Genomic DNA, 19,298 nt, shown 5'->3' on the forward strand with positions numbered 1-19,298 from the left:
GCTGCTCTAGGCTTTCCTCATTCTTCTTGTCTGCAATACAAGCTCTACTGAAAGTCTCACAGAAGGCTCTGGCTGGCTAGCTTTGAGTCGTGACTTTATTTCCAAATCAATCTTTTTACTTGGGGGGTTGGGATGTTCTAAATGGCTTGGACTAGATTATGTGATCTCTCCTGGCTTTTGGGGGTCAGCTGGGCAACTACAGAATCATCTGGACCGAGAATAGGGGATTCATGCCCCCCCAAAGAATTTCTGAACAGATGAAAGATCTCTTTCAGCTAATCTGCCAAGGCCAGATGTCTCCTTGCTTTTTAAAAGTCTTATAAAAGATACATTTCAGAAACAAAGAGGAGAAGCCTAGTATTTACATGTATAACTTGAATATAGAGGAATAGTTTTTTCTCTTCCCCTTTAACTTTTATTCTTTAAAAGTTATAAAGTCGGGAGGACTGTGTACTTTTCTATCTCCTTTCCCTCCTCTTTCCTCCCCTTCCCTTCCTTTCAAGTAATATCTTGTTTGAGAAAATTTGATATGAATTTCAAAGACTCTTATGCTATGCCTATATGAAAAAAGAAAATGAGAAAAGAGATGAGAAAAAATAAAGATAAATTACAATGGGAAATAAGATAAATAAGATAAAGGTAAATAGTAAGATTAGTTTTTTTTTAAATGTCTTAATATCCTAAACATTTCCTAATGAAGATAATATATTCTGGGTTCTAAGCATTCCATTAGACCAGTCAAAGAGGTAAACTATTAGTTACATGATCGAGAATGTATGTAAGAGGAGGAAGTCAAACAGTTCCTCTAAAGAAACACAACCATTTCTAACTCTGAGACCAGAGAGATATTTCTTTCAAAAGTCCTCATAGAAAGAATCCCATACAATGTAATGTACAATATTGTCAACATTCCTCTAGTAAATACAGCTGTTGGGTTCATAGAAATATTTGCATTCAACGTTTCTACAATAAATGCAGCGATTGGGTTTAAAGAAATATTTCTTATAAGTCTGTAGATGTAAGTTAATGTCACTAAATGAAATTTCAAGTCTGTAAAAGCTGTCTACAAAAGGTGCTAATAGAACATGGGTCAAAGTCATAACAGGACTTATAAAGACTGCATTTTCTCCTAATGTCTATAGTGAGCAATTGCAAATGTGGACCCATGGTAGTAATATCAGATTTGATTTTTGAAAAGTTATCCCATTAGCTTTTGGGAAAATGGATGTATTTTGATATTAGAGATATTAGGTTTGATATTAGAGATAAAGTCATAATTGTATTAATCCAATAAGAAATGGAAAGGGAGGACCTCTTGTCAAAGATATCTTTGTACACTCAATTTTATTCCTTCTAGAATACTAATCTACTTCAAACTCCCTCTGGTTCTTCATGCTTTGTTCTGTGTCATCTCAGAATCCATTTTCGATTTCTTGTACTTTCTCTCAAAAGTTAGGTGTTACTCCTCTGTAACCCCTCCTCACCTTGTACACACACTTATCTTATATGAATATGTTTGGGTTTATCTATCTTTCTTCCCACAGAGATTCTGTCTACAGCCTCTATATATTAGCCTAGGGAAATAATACACAATTATGAATAAAGGGATAAATATACAAATGCATAATATCATAAGGATAGACTGTGTTAGCCATGTGGAGACCTATCAAGCCTATCAGCTTCATGGGACTTCCCTGGTGGTCCAGTGGTTAAGACTCCGTGCTCCAAATGCAGGGGACACGGGTTCGATCCCTGGTCAGGGAAATAAGATACTGCATGCCGCACGGTGCGGCCTAAAAAAAAAAAAAAAAAAAAAAGCCTATCACCTTCATATATTGATGAATATTTTTTTTAAAGTAGCAAATCCTTTAAACATTGTATATGGGTATTCAATTTGGATAAATATAAAACCATGGGAATATTTGTAATAAACTATACATTCTCTTCCTATTTCTTTTAAACATATCTTATTGAAAAAATTACAGATTCAAAAAATTACTAGAAGGATAAAAATAACTTCATTGTACTTTAAGAGACCAGGTCATTTTTCTAAAAAAAGAGAATATCTAGTGAACAATATCAGAGATAGCAGAATGTTTCCTAGCAGTGTAAAAAAAAAAAAAAAAAAAAAAAAAAAAAATCAACAACAGTATACCCATGCCGTGATGCCCAAATCAAGCCTGTAGGCTTTTTTCCCCTACCACCTCAACTAACAACCTCTCTAAACCAAGAGAACTTTCTCTTATCATTCTGCATATCTGAAAACATAAACCTTCATCTGGCAGGATCATTCTTACAACTGAGTGAATCTAAGTATAATAGAAAGAAGCAGAGTTTACTGCAAACTCTTATTTTTCTAAAGTTTCTTTCATGTTTCCTTTTGTTAGGTCCTGCTCTTCTGGAACCCCTCTTGTTGGTAGTGGCATTTAAGGACATTTGGAAATACGCATATAAATATAAATTCACGTAAATGATGTATGTGGATCAGCTCATTTGTACCTTCTCAAATGCCCATGGCTGCAACACTTACAAAGACTACTGATTTTAATGGTGAATGGAAGGAAGTGTTGTACACTTCAGAAGTGAAAAAATGACTTTGAGCAAGAGAGCCATCTACTTCTTAGAGCCCACATTGATTAATCTCTGTCAACATCTATAGATTTCACCTTCATCTCTGCTGGTTCTCCAAGGCTATTTGGTGCTAGGTCTCAAGCAGACAGAGCAAAGAGTGGGGAGAATGACACTGTCTTAAATATTGGTGACTCAGTTTGGATCCTAAAGATCATGTAGGAATAGGAAAAAAGGGTGGATAAAAATAAATGCCAGTAGACATGGAGAATTTATTTTATTACCATTTCATCACTGTAGTAGATATCTCAAGATGTTCTAATATTTGAGAATTGTATGAAATGGTATTTAAATACTGCTATTGACATTGCCATCTACAAATTAGGAGGTGAGCGATAAGGGCTTTATACCAAAGGTATTAGCCATCTCTGTAAAAATAGATTTTATTTTACATGTTATAGTAAAAAGTTACTTTTTGCAAAACTAAATGTGTTTTATTTTTTGCTTATTTAATTATTGCTATCTTTTCATTTTAGAAATTAGATACTTGGTTCTAGTTATTTCATTTTGTTTTCTCTTCAGTAAAGAGAAACCAACGGCTGAAAAACTGTTGAAGCAATTGTTTACTTGATATTGTTAAGTCCATAAACATTGCTAGGAAAAATCTTGTCCCTTTCTATGGGTTAAATCCTCTCTAGGTTAAATTCTGGGAGCAGATAAAATGACTTTCCCTTCAGGGACATGCTCTTGTTAGGGGCATTAATTTTCACCAAAGAATGTCCAGCCTAGGCTCAGCTGTGTGGGTTCCTAAAGGGCATGGTTCCACACCTCAGTGACAAAACGGAGTGGCTGCGCTCCCAGACCTCATCTGTAACTTCAAACTCACTGCCATTTTTTATAACTATATAAAGCCAGGCTGAGGCACAGAACATTTATTCAAGTTTGTCTGGAGCAGCCTCTCTTATACATACCTGACCAGGGAGACTTTTCTTTGTGAGAAATATAGTTGGGGACATTTTGTGTACAGGAGTGGGCAGAGGAAAGATGAGCCAACAGAGGATGAAAAAAAAAACCAAAAAACCCCAACAGGGAACTGGAAGAATTCCTGAAAAGAGTAAGGTAATGGAAGAACAAATTTCAAAGGAGGATATTTTCAGTGGCTAAGTTTTATCCTTGTTTTTTCTTGACATCTGAAATGTTGACACTGTTCCTTCCTGCCACCTGGGAGACTGAGAACAGGGACCCTACCCACCAGCGCTGTGGTGTTCATCTTTAATGAAAAATTCCAATTGGAAAAACAGTCTAATTTATGCCCATAATCTGTAGTGATTCTTCTGAACGATGGACTTATCTGAATTTGAGTCTGACTCATTCATGGAAGGAGAAACAGGGGTAGCCATAGCAAAAAAACAAAACAAAACCCAAAACGGAGTTCCCGTCAGAAGCCAACAATAAAAATAACTTCATTATTGTATACCATTGATTGCTAATAGTGATTCCAGGTATTTTACTAAATATTTTACACGTTATCTCATTTAGTCCTCAAAACAACTACAGGAGGGAGGTATTATAACTATTTTATAATGTTATAAGACTACTTGGAATAATAAGGCTGGTAATAAAGTAATAAAGGGGGAGAGACACCATCCAAACAGAAGGTATCTGACTTTATAACGTGTGGTCATCACATTGTCTTCTTTCTGCCATATTATGTCTGGCTGTACCAAGGGTTTTCAGACTTGATAAGAAAATTCCTGTGTGTGTGCACGCCCGTGTGTGTATATGTGAGCGTGTGTGTGTACACCTGCCTGACAAAAAGTTCTGTCTGAAAGAAGAGCCATGGATTACAGTAAGTCACATGCTCTCTAGCTGGAGGATAGTCCCCTTCCAGTATTGCAAGGCAGGGATGGGCCACTCTTTCCAGCCCATGGTCCTGGAATGACTTTTGCAGTCAAATGCTGTACCACTGAGCATACCCCCTTGGAATGCCTTTTGAACTAGCTTGCGTAATTGACTGAAAATCCTTTTGGAAATTATTCATGTGCCCTCACTCCAGGATTAAACTGAATTAAATATTCAACAACAAGCACTTTTTTTAAAAGCACTCTTTTAACTCAATAGACTGTGGATGCAGACAAAACAAAACCCAAAAAGCGATGTGGTAAGGTTTGCCCATCTTTCTTATTCCCTTGTTGCAATCATCTTCGAAAACAGTGACAATCACAACAGCAATGGCAGCAAGAACAACAACAAAAATACAGTAACAAATTTTGAGTTTTATATGCCAGGCCCAATTCAAGGCTCAAAATCCCAAGGAAAGACATTCTTTCATCCTAACATTCTTTCTCAGGTTAAAGCTGACTGGTAACATGTGTGATGTAACAATTACCCTTGGACCAGCTCAGGACTTCGCTTTTTCTACATCCGCCACCTCTGTTTTGTTTGTTTTGCTTTGATTTCTCCTCATAGGCTATGCCATCTGAGACAAGTTTTATGAGAAATTCTTCACCTGAATAAAAATAAAACTTCAGTCCTCTTGTCTTCTAGGGATGTGCTTTGTTTATAAAACCAATGACTCTTCTCCCTCATCTGTATGTAGAATGTCGCTTTACCAATACTACTAATGGTAATGAGTCAAGTAGGTCTGAGTTTGAATCTTGCCTTTGTCAATGACTTCACTTTAATCCTCTGTTTTGGTATCCATAAAATTGCGTGGATAATGCTATCTTAGGATTCTTGAGACGGTTAAGAAGATAATTATAATGTGTGGCAGTCAGCAGACACTAAATGCACAATAGATATTATTTGTCATAGGCCACTCGTTTGTTTTAATCTCTTAAATTCACAAATAAAACTTGAATTGATAAGATGATTTCTTTGTCAGAGATTTACAATTATATTTTAAGTAATTTTTTATCAAAATTTCATACTAGTTTACATAAAGACTTTAGCATTTGGGTTATAACTTTATTTCTAATTTAGTTTATAACCCTAAATTCCTAAACAAAACCTCAACTAAATCGCATCATCTCTGTTGCATCACATTTCCCTCAATATCGTTAAATTTGTTTGTTATGAATTAGAATGCCCAAAGTAAAATATATGTGTAAAACTTACGTATCCAAGTAGCTGTTTTCTATTTACAAACTGATTATGATACAAAGTGGGTTTTTATTTTCTGATTTTTTTTGCTCTTCTTTTTTTTTTTTTAGTTTTCTATCGTTAATTTTAATTTAGTTTGTTACGGTATTCAGAACTACCCATCCTATGAAAAGTCATAAATGGAGGATAAATTTATTCACAAAACTGTCTCCATGAGGAATCCTGGGGACTAGTTTTCTCAGCCAGGGCACTTGTCCTCCGACCTCTGAAGACTCTAGGTTGGACCCTAAATGGTGGCAGAGCCTTGTCCTCCACAAAACCACAGTTATTTGGGCAAAGGGGAGACTGGCAGAAGTTTGGTCACTTTCTGCAGTAGCAGTGCAGATGGTAGGTATTCTGAATCAGTTATCAGTTAGTATCCCAAGTGGGAAACTTGGGATAGTTCTCTTGGATGACTAAGCCTCCAGAGAAGCCTCCTGCCATTATCATGCTGTAGTTTATTAAGTTTTGGATTGAGTCCTTGAGGCTGTCCCTATTCATTAAAGCCCAACACCAGGAATTACAGACTGTCATACTCTCAGTGATAATCACTGATCAACTTTGAGTAATAGTAGATTATGCATGTCTAAATGAGGAAGAATTAAGGATTCTGTAGAATAATAATAATTGAGGAATCCACCCAGAGATATTATAGTCATGCTGCATGCACAACCACCTGGTCATACCTGGGCTAACTCTGAAGTCTATAACTCTCCATCAACCAGATGAGTGCCTCTGGAGAAACAGCACAGTTTACAGATTAAGAGCAGGAAGTCAAGTGCATAAATCAAAATTCAAGCTTCACGTCAATTATCTGTGTGCCCTTAGAAAAGCTACCTAACCTCTTTGTGTTTCAATTTGCTAACCTGTAAAACCGAGATAATAATAACTATTTTGCAAGGTGTTTTGAGTATTAGAAATGAAAATACTTAGCACTTGGAAAAGCACCAAGCCCAGGATAAGCATTCAATAAATGTTTGTGGTGGTTCTTGTTGCTGCTGGTACCCAAAACCAATGGAATAATCTGAGACAGTATCAGGTAAGACTCAGTACTTTTCATGGCCATTTACATTTAACTGGTAATAATGGAATCAAAATAGTTCACACTGTTCTACTATTTTAGGGGGGTTTTACTGTGTTCAAGATTTTATATTTTATTTATATTTTCTCAATATTGCTTAGCAGAAAACACTTGCCACTTGGAATCCCTTCCACTTTTTTCTCCATTGTTTCTCTTTATTGCTTGTTGAGTGACTGCCCCTTTGAGTCACGGCCACTTTCTGACCCCACTAACCCACCATACAAAAATATCCACGTGGCAACCACGTTAAAGGTTCTCTTAGTTTTTAGTCTCATGGGAGAGAGCATACCAATGACGTATGCTCACTGAGGGATTCATGGCACTCAGAGGTGAAGAATATGTGACCTTAGGGTTGCCAAATCTTTGGGGTCACGAGCAATCTTCACATGCACATAAAGTATTAATGGACTTTAATACTTTGAGTTTCCTTAAACCACAAGTGTTAATATGAATGTATTTTGAAAACATTTAAAATATTATGGCAAAAAAAATGTATTGACATGTACTAGACATAACATTTTCACAAAAATACATACATTTTCATATATCTTTTACGTTCCTATGCTTACAACTTCCCCCTATTCAGTCACAGGCATTCATTTGACTTGGGAAAGATTAGAACTGTTGGAACACAACTACAAAGAGAAACAAAGATCAACAGTCATCTTTTGGAATCCAAAATTGACTTGCTTTGAGTTAAAAGCATGCTAAGAATCTTAAAAGCCAAGTTACATGGAGAAAGACAAGGATTTTTACAGTCTTTTAGGTTCCATTAACATATTAAGAGATGGACTTGGAAGACTAGATTATAGAGAAATCTCATCTTTTTTAGAGCTGTGAATTTTAGTGTCTACAGGGAAGAAGAAAGATACAATCTAGGGCAATTTATGAATATAATATAAAACCAGTGGTAAGTCTGCTCTTCTTCCACAGTGGTTTGTGGGAAGTGGGAGAGAGATGGTAGTGGGAAAAGGTGTCTTCAATCCACTCACGACTGCGACGAAACCAGGGAAGGGAGTGCTTTAGAAACACCGAGGTAAGTATGGAGATCTTGAGAACATCAGGGAGATAATAGGTATTTCCTCCTGAGTAAAGCTTGGGGGAATCTGAAAGCCTGGGCATACCTGAAAAGCCTTTCTCTAGACCAAACGCCAACAATTTTCAAGTGAGAGCAGAGTGGTGTTAAAGAGAGATGGCTAGAGAGAAGAGCCTGAGGCCTGGGCGTAAGATAAGTGCCCTAGCAAGAAGACTCAGAAGTGCTAAGAGGCCCAGTGGACGCAAAGGTAGATGAAGTGACTGTTAGAGAACAAATGATTGTTATCATAGATTCTGAATGTCAGATCTGGGATCTCTTTATTAAGCATGATCACCAGTCCACAAACGAGATCAGCTGCTGCTCATCTGAGACCAGAAAGAACCCACAGGACAATAATTGAAACTGAATCCCTACTCCCTTCTGCTGCCAGGAGAACAAATCATCCACGTTCCCATACTCTCTGTGAATGTAAGGTTCCCTTTTTTCCCATAACAGTAAATAAAACCCAACCAAACCCCCAGGCTCCTTACTGCGGAAAATCAAGGAAATGGGAGAGAAATTAGAAGACAGAAACGTTGGTCGAATTACATTGATTTATAACAAACATAAAATTTAAACTGAAAATGCAACATTTTAATTTTTATTGCCAATTTAGAATTTGTTCTTGACCCCTAGTGAGTGAGTCGGTATGTGTGTGCGTGTGCGAGCATGCACCCACCTACCTATCAGCAGGGCTCTGTTCCTTCTGGACGCTCTAGGAGATAATCCATTTCCTTACCATTTCCATCTTCTAGAGGCCACTCTTACTATTGGCTCATGGTTCCCTTCCTCCATCTTCAAAGCCAGTAGCATAGCACCTCCGTGGCCCTTTTTCCATCATCACTTCTCTTTCTCTGCCTCTCTTCTGTCTCCCTCTTTCACTTTTAAGGATCCCTGTGACTACACTGGGCACACTTGGATATTCCAGAATAATCTCCCTATTTTAAAGTCACCTGATAAATTCCATCTGCCAACCTAATGCCTCTTTGCCACATAACCAAATATATTCACAGGTTTGGGGGATTAGGTCATAGACATCTTTTTTATTCTACCTACTATACCTTTTTGCTAACAAAGGCCACCTTGGTCACTATCAGACAGGTGAGCAAAAGGCAACTGAGTGAACTTAAGCCAATCATCAGATATTCGTTACCTGGTACATGAACCATTCCTAGAGTAGGGAGGCCTGTGACCTAAGTAGGAACCCACATAGGGGCATTTAAAACCTTCCATGGGATTTTCATATTGAAGACTCATCATGAAACTATTAGAATGTAATCTAGGGAGATATTGTTCTTTTAATAAATTCTCGGAAGGAACCAAGATGGTGGAGTAGAAGGATGTGCTCTCACTCCCTCTTGTGAGAACGCCAGAGTCAGGGCTAGCAGCTGGACAATCATCGACAGGAGGATACTGGAGCTCACGAGAAAGGGTACCCCACATCCAAAGACAAAGGAGAAGCCACAATGAGACGGTAGGAGGGGTGCAATCACAGTAAAATCAAATCCCATAACTGCTGGGTGGGTGACTCACACACAGACTGGAGAACACTTATACCACAGAAGTCCACCCACTGGAGTGAAGGTTCTGAGCCCCACGTCAGGCTTCCCAACCTGGGGGTCCGGCAACGGGAGGAGGAATTCCTAGAGAATCAGACTTTGAAGCCTACTGGGATTTCATTGCAGGACTTCGACAGGACTGGGGGAAACAGAGATGCCATGCTTGGAGGGCACACACAAAGTAGTGTGCGCATCAGGACCCAGGGGAAGGAGCAGTGACCCCAGGGGAGACTGACCCAGTCCTATCTGCTAGTGTTGGAGGGTCTCCTGCGTAGGCGGGGGCTAGCTGTGGCTCACAGTGGGGACGAGGACACTAGCAGCAGAGGTTCTGGGGGGTGCTCCTTAGCGTAAGCCCTCCTGGAGTCTGTCACTGGCCTCACCAAAGAGCCCAGGTAGGCTCCAGTGTTGGGTTCCCTCAGGCCAAACGACAAGAAGGGAGGGAACTCAGCCCCACCCATCAGCACTCGACCAGAATAAAGTTTTACTAAGCTCTGCCAACCAGAGCAACAGTCAGCTCTACCCACCACGAGTCCCTACCATCAGGAAACTTAAACAAGCCTCTTAGATAGCCTCATACACCAGAGAACAGACAGCAGAAGCAAGAAGAATTACAATCCTGCAGCCTGTGGAACAAAAACCACATTCACAGAAAGATAGACAAGATGAAAAGGCAGAGGGCTATGTATCAGATGAAGGAACAAGATAAAACCCCAGAAAAACAACTAAATGAAGTGGAGATAGGCAACCTTCCAGAAAAAGAATTCAGAATAATGACAGTGAAGATGAACCAGGACCCTGGAAAAAGAATGGAGGCAAAGATCGAGAAGATGCAAGACATCTTTAACAAAGACCTAGAAGAATTAAAGAACAAACAAACAGAGATGAAAAATACAATAACTGAAATGAAAACTACACTAGAAGGAATCAATAGCAGAATAACTGAGGCAGAAGAAAGGATAAGTGACCTGGAAGACAGAATGGTGGAATTCACTGCTGTGGAACAAAATAAAGAAAAAAGAATGAAAAGAAATGAAGACAGGCTAAGAGACTTCTGGGACAACATTAAACGCAACAACATTCACATTATAGGGGTCCCAGAAGGAGAAGAGAGAGAAAAAGGAGAAGAGAGAGAGAATGGACCAGAGAAAATATTTGAAGAGATTATAGTCGAAAACTTCCCTAACATGGGAAAGGAAATAGCCACCCAAGACCAGGAACTGCAGAGAGTGCCATACAGGATAAACCCAAGGGGAAACATGCCGAGACACATAATAATCAAGTTGGCAAAAATTAAAGACAAAGAAAAATTATTGAAAGCAGCAAGGGAAAAATGACAGATAACATACAAGGGAACTCCCATAAGGTTAACTGCTGATTTCTCAGCAGAAACTCTACAAGCCAGAAAGGAGTGGCATGATATACTTCAAGTGATGAAAGGGAAGAAACTACAACCAAGATTACTCTACCCGGCAAGGATCTCATTCAGATTCGATGGAGAAATCAAAAGCTTTACAGACAAGCAAAAGCTAAGAGAATTCAGCACCACCAAACCAGCTCTACAACAAATGCTAAAGGAACTTCTCTAAGTGAGAAACACAACAGAAATAAAGGACCTACAAAAACAAACCCAAAGCAATTAAGAAAATGGTCATAGGAATATACATACTGATAATTACATTAAACGTGAATGGATTAAATGCTGCAATCAAAAGACACAGGCTTGCTGAATGGATACAAAAACAAGACCCATATATATGATGTCTGCAAGAGACCCACTTCAGACCTAGGGACACAGACAGACTGAAAGTGAGGGGATGGAAAAAGATATTCCATGCAAATGGAAATCAAAAGAAAGCTGAAGTAGCTATACTCATATCAGATAAAATAGACTTTAAAATAAAGAATGTTACAAGAGACAAAGAAGGACACTACATAATGATCAAGGGATCAATCCAAGAAGAAGATATAACTATTATAAATATATATACACCCAACATAGGAGCACCTTAATACATAAGGCAACTGCTAACAGCTATAAAAGAGGAAATTGACAGTAACACAATAATAGTGGGGGACTTTAACACCTCACTTACACTAATGGACAGATCATCCAAAATGAACATAAATAAGGAAACAGAAGCTTTAAATGACACAATAGACCAGATAGATTTAATTCATATTTATAGGAAATTCCATCTAAAAACTGCAGATTACACTTTCTTCGCAAGTGCGCACAGAACATTCTCCAGGATAGATCACATCTTGGGTCACAAATCAAGTCTCAGTAAATTTAAGAAAACTGAAATCATATCAACCATCTTTTGTGACCACAACGCTATGAGATTAGAAATGAATTACAGGGAAAAAAACGTAAAAAACACAAACACATGGAGGCTAAACAATACGTTACTAAATAACCAAGAGATCACTGAAGAAATCAAAGAGGAAATCAAAAAATACCTATAAACAAATGACAATGAAAACACGAAGGTCCAAAACCTATGGGATACAGCAAAAGCAGTTCTAAGAGGGAAGTTTATAGCTATACAAGCCTACCTCAGGAAACAAAAAAATCTCAAATAAACAATCTAACCTTACACCTAAAGGAACTAGAGAAAGAAGAACAAACAAAACCCAAAGTTAGCAGAAGGAAAGAAATCATAAAGATCAGAGCAGAAATAAATGAACCAGAAACAAAGAAAACAATAGCAAAGATCAATAAAACTAAAAGCTGGTTCTTTGAGAAGATAAACAAGTCATAAACCATTAGCCAGACTCATCAAGAAAAAGAGGGAGAGGACTCAAATCAATAAAATTAGAAATGAAAGAGGAGAAGTTACAACAGACACCACAGAAATACAAAGCATCCTAAGAGACTACTACAAGCAACTCTATGCCAATAAAATGGACAACCTGGAAGAAACGGACAAATTCTCAGAAAGGTATAACCTTCCAAGGCGGAACCAGGAAGAAATAGAAAATACAAACAGACCAATCACAAGCACTGACATTGAAACTGTGATTAAAAATCTTCCAACAAACAGAAGTCCAGGACCAGATGGCTTCACAGGGGAATTCTATCAAACATTTAGAGAAGAGCTAACACCCATCCTTCTCAAACTCTTCCAAAAAATTGCAGAGGAAGGAACACAACCAAACTCATTCTATGAGGCCACCATCACCCTGATACCAAAACCAGACAAAGATACTACAAAAAAAGAAAATTACAGACCAATATCACTGATGAATATAGATGCAAAAATCCTCAACAAAATATTAGCAAACAGAATCCAACAACACATTAAAAGGATCATACACCACGATCAAGTGGGATTTATCCCAGGGATGCAAGGATTCTTCAATGTACACAAATCAATCAATGTGATACACCATATTAACAAATTGAAGAATAAAAACCATATGATCATCTCAATAGAGGCAGAAAAAGCTTTTGACAAAATTCAACACCCATTCATGATAAAAACTCTCCAAAAAGTGGGCAGAGAGGGAACCTACCTCAACATAATAAAGGCCATATACGACAAGCCCACAGCAAACATCATTCTCAATGGTGAAATACTGAAAGCATTTCCTCTAAGATCAGGAACAAGACAAGGATGTCCACTCTCACCACTATTATTAAACACAGTTTTGGAAGTCCTAGGCATGGCAATCAGAGAAGAAAAAGAAATAAAAGGATTACAACTTGGAAAAGAAGAAGTAAAACTGTCACTGTTTGCAGATGACATGATACTATACATAGAGAATCCTAAAAATGCCACCAGAAAACTACTAGAGCTAATCAATGAATTTGGTAACATTGCAGGATACAAAATTAATGCACAGAAATCTCTTACATTCCTATACGCTAATGATGAAAAATCTGAAAGAGAAATTAAGGAAACGCTCCCATTTACCACTGCAATGAAAAGAATAAAATACCTAGGAATAAACGCACCTAGGGAGACAAAAGACCTGTATGCAGAAAACTATAAGACACTGATGAAAGAAATTAAAGATGATACCAGCAGATGGAGAGATATAACATGTTCTTGGATTGGAAGGATCAAAATTATGAAAATGACTATACTACCCAAAGCAACCTACAGATTCAAAGCAATCCCTATCAAATTACTAAGGGCATTTTTTCCAGAACTAGAACAAAAAATCTTAAAATTTGTATGGAGACACAAAAGACCCCGAATAGCCAAAGCAGTCTTGAGGGAAAAAAATGGAGCTGGAGGAATCAGACTCCCTGACTTCAGACTATACTACAAAGCTACAGTAATCAAGACAATATGGTACTGGCACAAAAACAGAAACATAGATCAATGGAGCAAGATAGAAAGCCCAGAGATAAACCCACACACCTATGGTCAACTAATCTGTGACAAAGGTGGCAAGGATATACAATGGAGAAAAGACAGTCTCTTCAATAAGTGGTGCTGGGAAAACTGGACAGCTACATGTAAAAGAATGAAATTAGAACTCTCCCTAACACCAAACACAAAAATAAATTCAAAATGGATTCGAGACCTAAATATAAGACAGGACACTATAAAACTCTTAGAGGAAAACATAGGAAGAACACTTTTTGACATAAATCACAGCAAGATCTTTATTGATCCACCTCCTAGAGTAATGGAAATAAAAACAAAAATAAACAAATGGGACCTAATGAAACTTCAAAAAGCTTTTGCACAGCAAAGGAAACCATAAACAAGACGAAAAGACAACCCTCAGAATGGGAGAAAATATTTGCAAATGAATCAACGGACAAAGGATTAATCTCTAAAATATATAAACAGTTCATGCAGCTCAATATTAAAGAAACAAACATCCCAATCCAAAAATGGGAAGAAGACCTAAATAGACATTTCTCCAAAGAAGACATACAGATGGCCAAGAAGCACATGAAAAGCTGCTCAACATCACTAATTATTAGAGAAATGCAAATCAAAACTACAGTGAGGTATCACCTCACACCAGTTAGAATGGGCATCTTTTGAAAGTCTACAAACAATTAAATGCTGGAGAGGGTGTGGAGAAAAGGGAACCCTCTTGCACTGTTGGTAGGAATGTAACTTGATACAGCCACTATGGAGAACAGTATGGAGGTTCCTTAAAAAACTAAAAATTGAATTACCATATGATCCAGCAATCCCACTACTGGGCATATACCCAGAGAAAACCATAATTCAAAAAGACACATGCACTCCAATGTTCATTGCAGCACTATTTACACTAGCCAGGTCATGGAAGCAACCTAAATGCCCATCGACAGACGAATGGATAAAGAAGATGTGGTACCTATATACAATGGAAAATTACTCAGCCATAAAAAGGAACAAAATTGGGTCATTTGTTGAGATGTGGATGGATCTAGAGACTGTCATACAGAGTGAAGTAAGTTAGAAAGAGAGAAACAAATATCATATATTAACGCATGTATGTGGAACCTAGAAAAATGGTACAGATGAACCGGTTTGCAGGGCAGAAGTTGAGACACAGATGTTGAGAACAAATGTATGGACACCAAGGCGGGAAAGCCGCGGAGGGGTGGGGATGGTGGTGTGATGAATTGGGCGACTGGGATTGACATGTATACACTGATGTGTATAAAATTGATGACTAATAAGAACCTACTGTAAAAAAAAAGTAAATAAAATAAAATTAAAAAATTAAAAAAAAATTTTTTTTCTTTTGTTCTTTAATCTAGCTCAAATGGGGTGTTCTTCCTTGCAATCAAGGAGTCTTTTGCATCATTTGCCTGAAAGTGACTGTACAGGATTTTGATACAGGGAAAGGGAAACATTTTTCAGCTTGAATATCAACCTCTTAAATTGGTAGTAGTTGAGAAGTAATATGAACAATGATTTATTGTCTAATTTACTTTATTTTCTGAAAAAATAGCGTGTGAAGACCTCAAGAAACGAGTCATAACCTTATTTCTTAACTGGATCCCCATCAGCAGCTAAAAGGCTGTGACACTACAGGGTAATGTCAGCTTAATATGTATTGACTAATGGCTTTGTAATTTTCAAAGTGCCTGTATTGTTTCAAATCTTGTTAGGATTTTACACTGCATTGATATGACTTCTTTCTGTAAAAAAGAATATGCTCAGAACTTATTGGTGACCTTCCAATTTCTTCATTTTTCTTTTTTTTTTTTTTGCTAAACTGAAACCATGGCAACCTGTGGATGCAGCATGTCATTTTTTCTCTCCTGAGTTAAAGGAATTTCAATCTTCTTAGACTAACCTTTCAGATAAAAATTGTTTTACTACAGATATATAGCAGGAGCGTATTTTCCTAAAACTTGAAATAGCTCCAAATATATTATTTTGCATACTTTAATAGTATCTAAACTAATTAAATATGTATAAAAAAGTGACTCTTCTCAATTCACTTTTTTCAACAGTTTTCAAAATGTTTTCCAAAACAAAACTGCAATTTCTTTAACACGGCATGTTTTCTCTTTCCTTGGTAAACTATGAGAAGTAAAAATAGGACTAACTGACTAAATTCTCTAGCATGGGTCATGATCCACTTTAACTACAATCTGAACCTAAGAATACTTGATGCAGATCACATGTGAGCATGCAGCACCTTCTTAGTTGTGCTAAAGCTGAGAAGGCATTTTATTTAGTTTACGTATAGAATCAATCTATGGGAACTGGGTTTCCCTGGTGGCGCAGGGGTTAAGAATCCGCCTGCCAATGCAGGAGTCACGGGTTCGAGCCCTGGTCCACGAAGATCCCACATGCCGCGGAGCAACTAAGCCCATGCGCCACAACTACTGAGCCCACGTGCAGCAACTACCGAGAGCCTCTGCTCCACAACAAGAGAAGCGACTGCAATGAAAAGCCCACGCACCGCAATGAAGAGAGGCCTCCGCTCGCCGCAACTAGAGAAAAGCCCGCGCGCGGCAACGAAGACCCAACGCGGCCAAAAATAATTAAAAATCTATGGGAGGGCTTCCCTGGTGGCGCAGTGGTTAAGAATCCGCCTGCCAATGCAGGTGATACGGGTTCGAGCCCTGGTCCGGGAAGATCCCACATGCCGCGGAGCAACTAAGCCCGTGCACCACAACTACTGAGCCTGCGCTCTAGAGGCCTCAAGCCACAGCTACTTAAGTCCGTGTGCCACAACTACTGAAGCCTGCACACTTAGAGCCTGTGCTCCACAACAAGAGAAGCCACCGCAATGAGAAGCCCTCGCACTACAACGAAGAGTAGCCCCCGTTTGCTGCAACTAGAGAAAGCCGGCGCACAGCAATGAAGAACCAACGCAGCCAAAAATAAATCCATTAAAAAAAAAAAAGAAGAGTCTGAGCCACAGAAAGATGTGATGATGGGAGGAGAGGTCAGGAAAGGAGAATAACTGCTACAAAGATGGCTTTGAAAGTGGTGAAGGAGCCATGAACCAATGAATCTAAGCGGCCTCTAGGAACTAGAAAAGGTAAGGAAACATTCTCCCCTAGATCCTCCAGAAGGAATATGGGCCTACTGACACCGCATTTTTAGCCCAGTGAGAGCCCCTCTTGGACTTTTGACCCACAGAACTGGAAGAAAATAGTGTTATTTTCTTCCAAATTACTTGCAGTAATTTGTTACAGCAGCAATAGGAAACTACCACTGGAAAGCTCTTTCTGAACTAAAAATTAATCTTAGATATGATTCTGTGAGTAATTCTAAATGTAGACAATTGATTTTAAGTCAATATTTTCCCTAATTGCAACATTAACAAAGACACAAAGAGTGAAAGTACATATACATAATAACATTCTAAATATTCCCTTCCTGCTTCTCAGTGATTCACTTTGATGTGTTCCCTTGGTTTTTCATTTTTCCTCCACATATGGCCATCTTGTTGATGTCTGTTCACATTCAGTGTAACTTCCAATATTCATAGTTCTTGAAATCTATCTGATTTCTCTTTCACCCTCTCCTGCCCCCATCCCAACCCTCTAAATATACATGCATGCATACACACACGCTCCCAAACGCATAAGGCTTTTCAATTCAGAAAAATTATAGCAAGAACCCCCAGCATTGTATTGGTAAGGATTTGTACTTTGTTCTAGAATTTAAACAGATTTTTCTTCCCTTTTCTCCTTCCTATTCGCTGACCGGAATAAGATCCAACAATGTAAAAAGAAAAATGGAAATATCATACATAGTGCTTAAGTACTATGTATCTGGGGACACTCAATGTATTTTTAAAATTATATTCTATAATTACTGCACAGTAAATGCCAGACTTCAGAAGTGAACCCTTGGTAAACTGCCTTGACTGTTATCTACTTAAATTTTTTAAAATTTTATTTTAGGTACTGATAAATCTCTTGGCCCTGACAAGATTTCAATCACATGCTCAGGACCTGAATGTGAAAAATCTCAAAAATGATTTATGTAATGTGGCCCATTCACAAACAAACAAGAATTAGTAACACTGTCCATCAGATAAGTCCATTCATAGAACTGCTCATGTGTGTGAAGCAGAATGTTAAAATCACCATTTCCCCCCAAAAAGCAACTTTACAATGTATTATGTATAAAATCCACATGGCCTTAGAGAAATCTTCTACATAGAGATCATTCTGGAGTATCTCATTCAGACAAAAAATTTCCTTCAGACACATGGATTTAAAAGAATTTATGTCTGAAAGTAAGTAAATAAGTTATGTGATTCTTTCCTCTTTAGCAATACAAGCAATCTGAGTTGAGTATTGTTTTTCTTTCAATTTACTAAAATGCTAACAAAAGTTTCAATGATCCCTTAAAAGTAGGAGATACAGGTTTCGCAATTTAAGAAAAAATAACTGAGGGCTCTTGAATCCTTCCAATATAATTATCTCCTCCTCTTTTTTTTTTATTTATTTTATTTTTGGCTAGATTCTTTGCCCATTTATTGTTGTCCCATTCTCTTGAGACAAACCAGAACAAAATACTATTCAACATCTTAAAGTTTGGGGAAGCCTGTTTGGTGTTCATAATACAGATTTAACTCCTTATCTGTGGTGAAACCTTCTGTTAATTTGCAACACAGAGAGAAATCAAGAGTTTATTATGCCATATTGCAAATATCTGGTTACAAAAAGACAAAATAATCATTAAGACAAAAATTATTTTTGGTGTTTGAGATGATTAGGGATTTGCTGTCACTTAGATCACTTTGATTTTTCCTGATGGGATATTTTAGACAACTGAAGTTTAATCGGTTTTTTTGAGGAAACTAATATACACATTTACAAACCCAGATCATTGGTAAAATCTGTGATTTGTTGAAAATACTGCTGACTCTGGAGCAACACAAGTTTGAACTGTGTGGGTCCACTTATAAATGGGTTTTTTTTAATCCAATAAATATTGGAAAACGTTTTGGAGATAGGTGACAATTTGAAAAAATTCACAGACAAACCGTGTAGCCTAGAAATATCTCAAGTTAGGTAAGTCAAGAATGCATACAATATGTGTAGATACTAGTCTATTTTATCATTTACTACCATAAAATATACGCAAATCATTAAAGGTTAAAATTCATCAAAACTTATGTACACACACACTTACAGAACATGCATAGCACCATTCGCAGTCGAGAGAAATGTGAACAAACGTAAAGATGCAGTATTACATCATAACTGCGATCATAACTGCGTAGTACATGTTGTTCTACTGTAATAACTCCCTATCTGTCTCCTGTTGCTATTACACTGAGTTCAAGGGTCCAGAGTACCTGCTTAAAACGACATGTGACACTCATTATGTCCTGGGATGATGTGTGTTTATCCCTCCTAAACTGTGTAGTTCAGTAAACAGTGATCCCCTGTGGTTCTTGGGTATTTCTCATCGTGTTTAGTATGATACCGTAA

Source organism: Balaenoptera borealis (assembly GCF_965194805.1).
Source record: "Balaenoptera borealis genome assembly, chromosome: X".
NCBI classification, from domain to species: domain Eukaryota; kingdom Metazoa; phylum Chordata; class Mammalia; order Artiodactyla; family Balaenopteridae; genus Balaenoptera; species Balaenoptera borealis.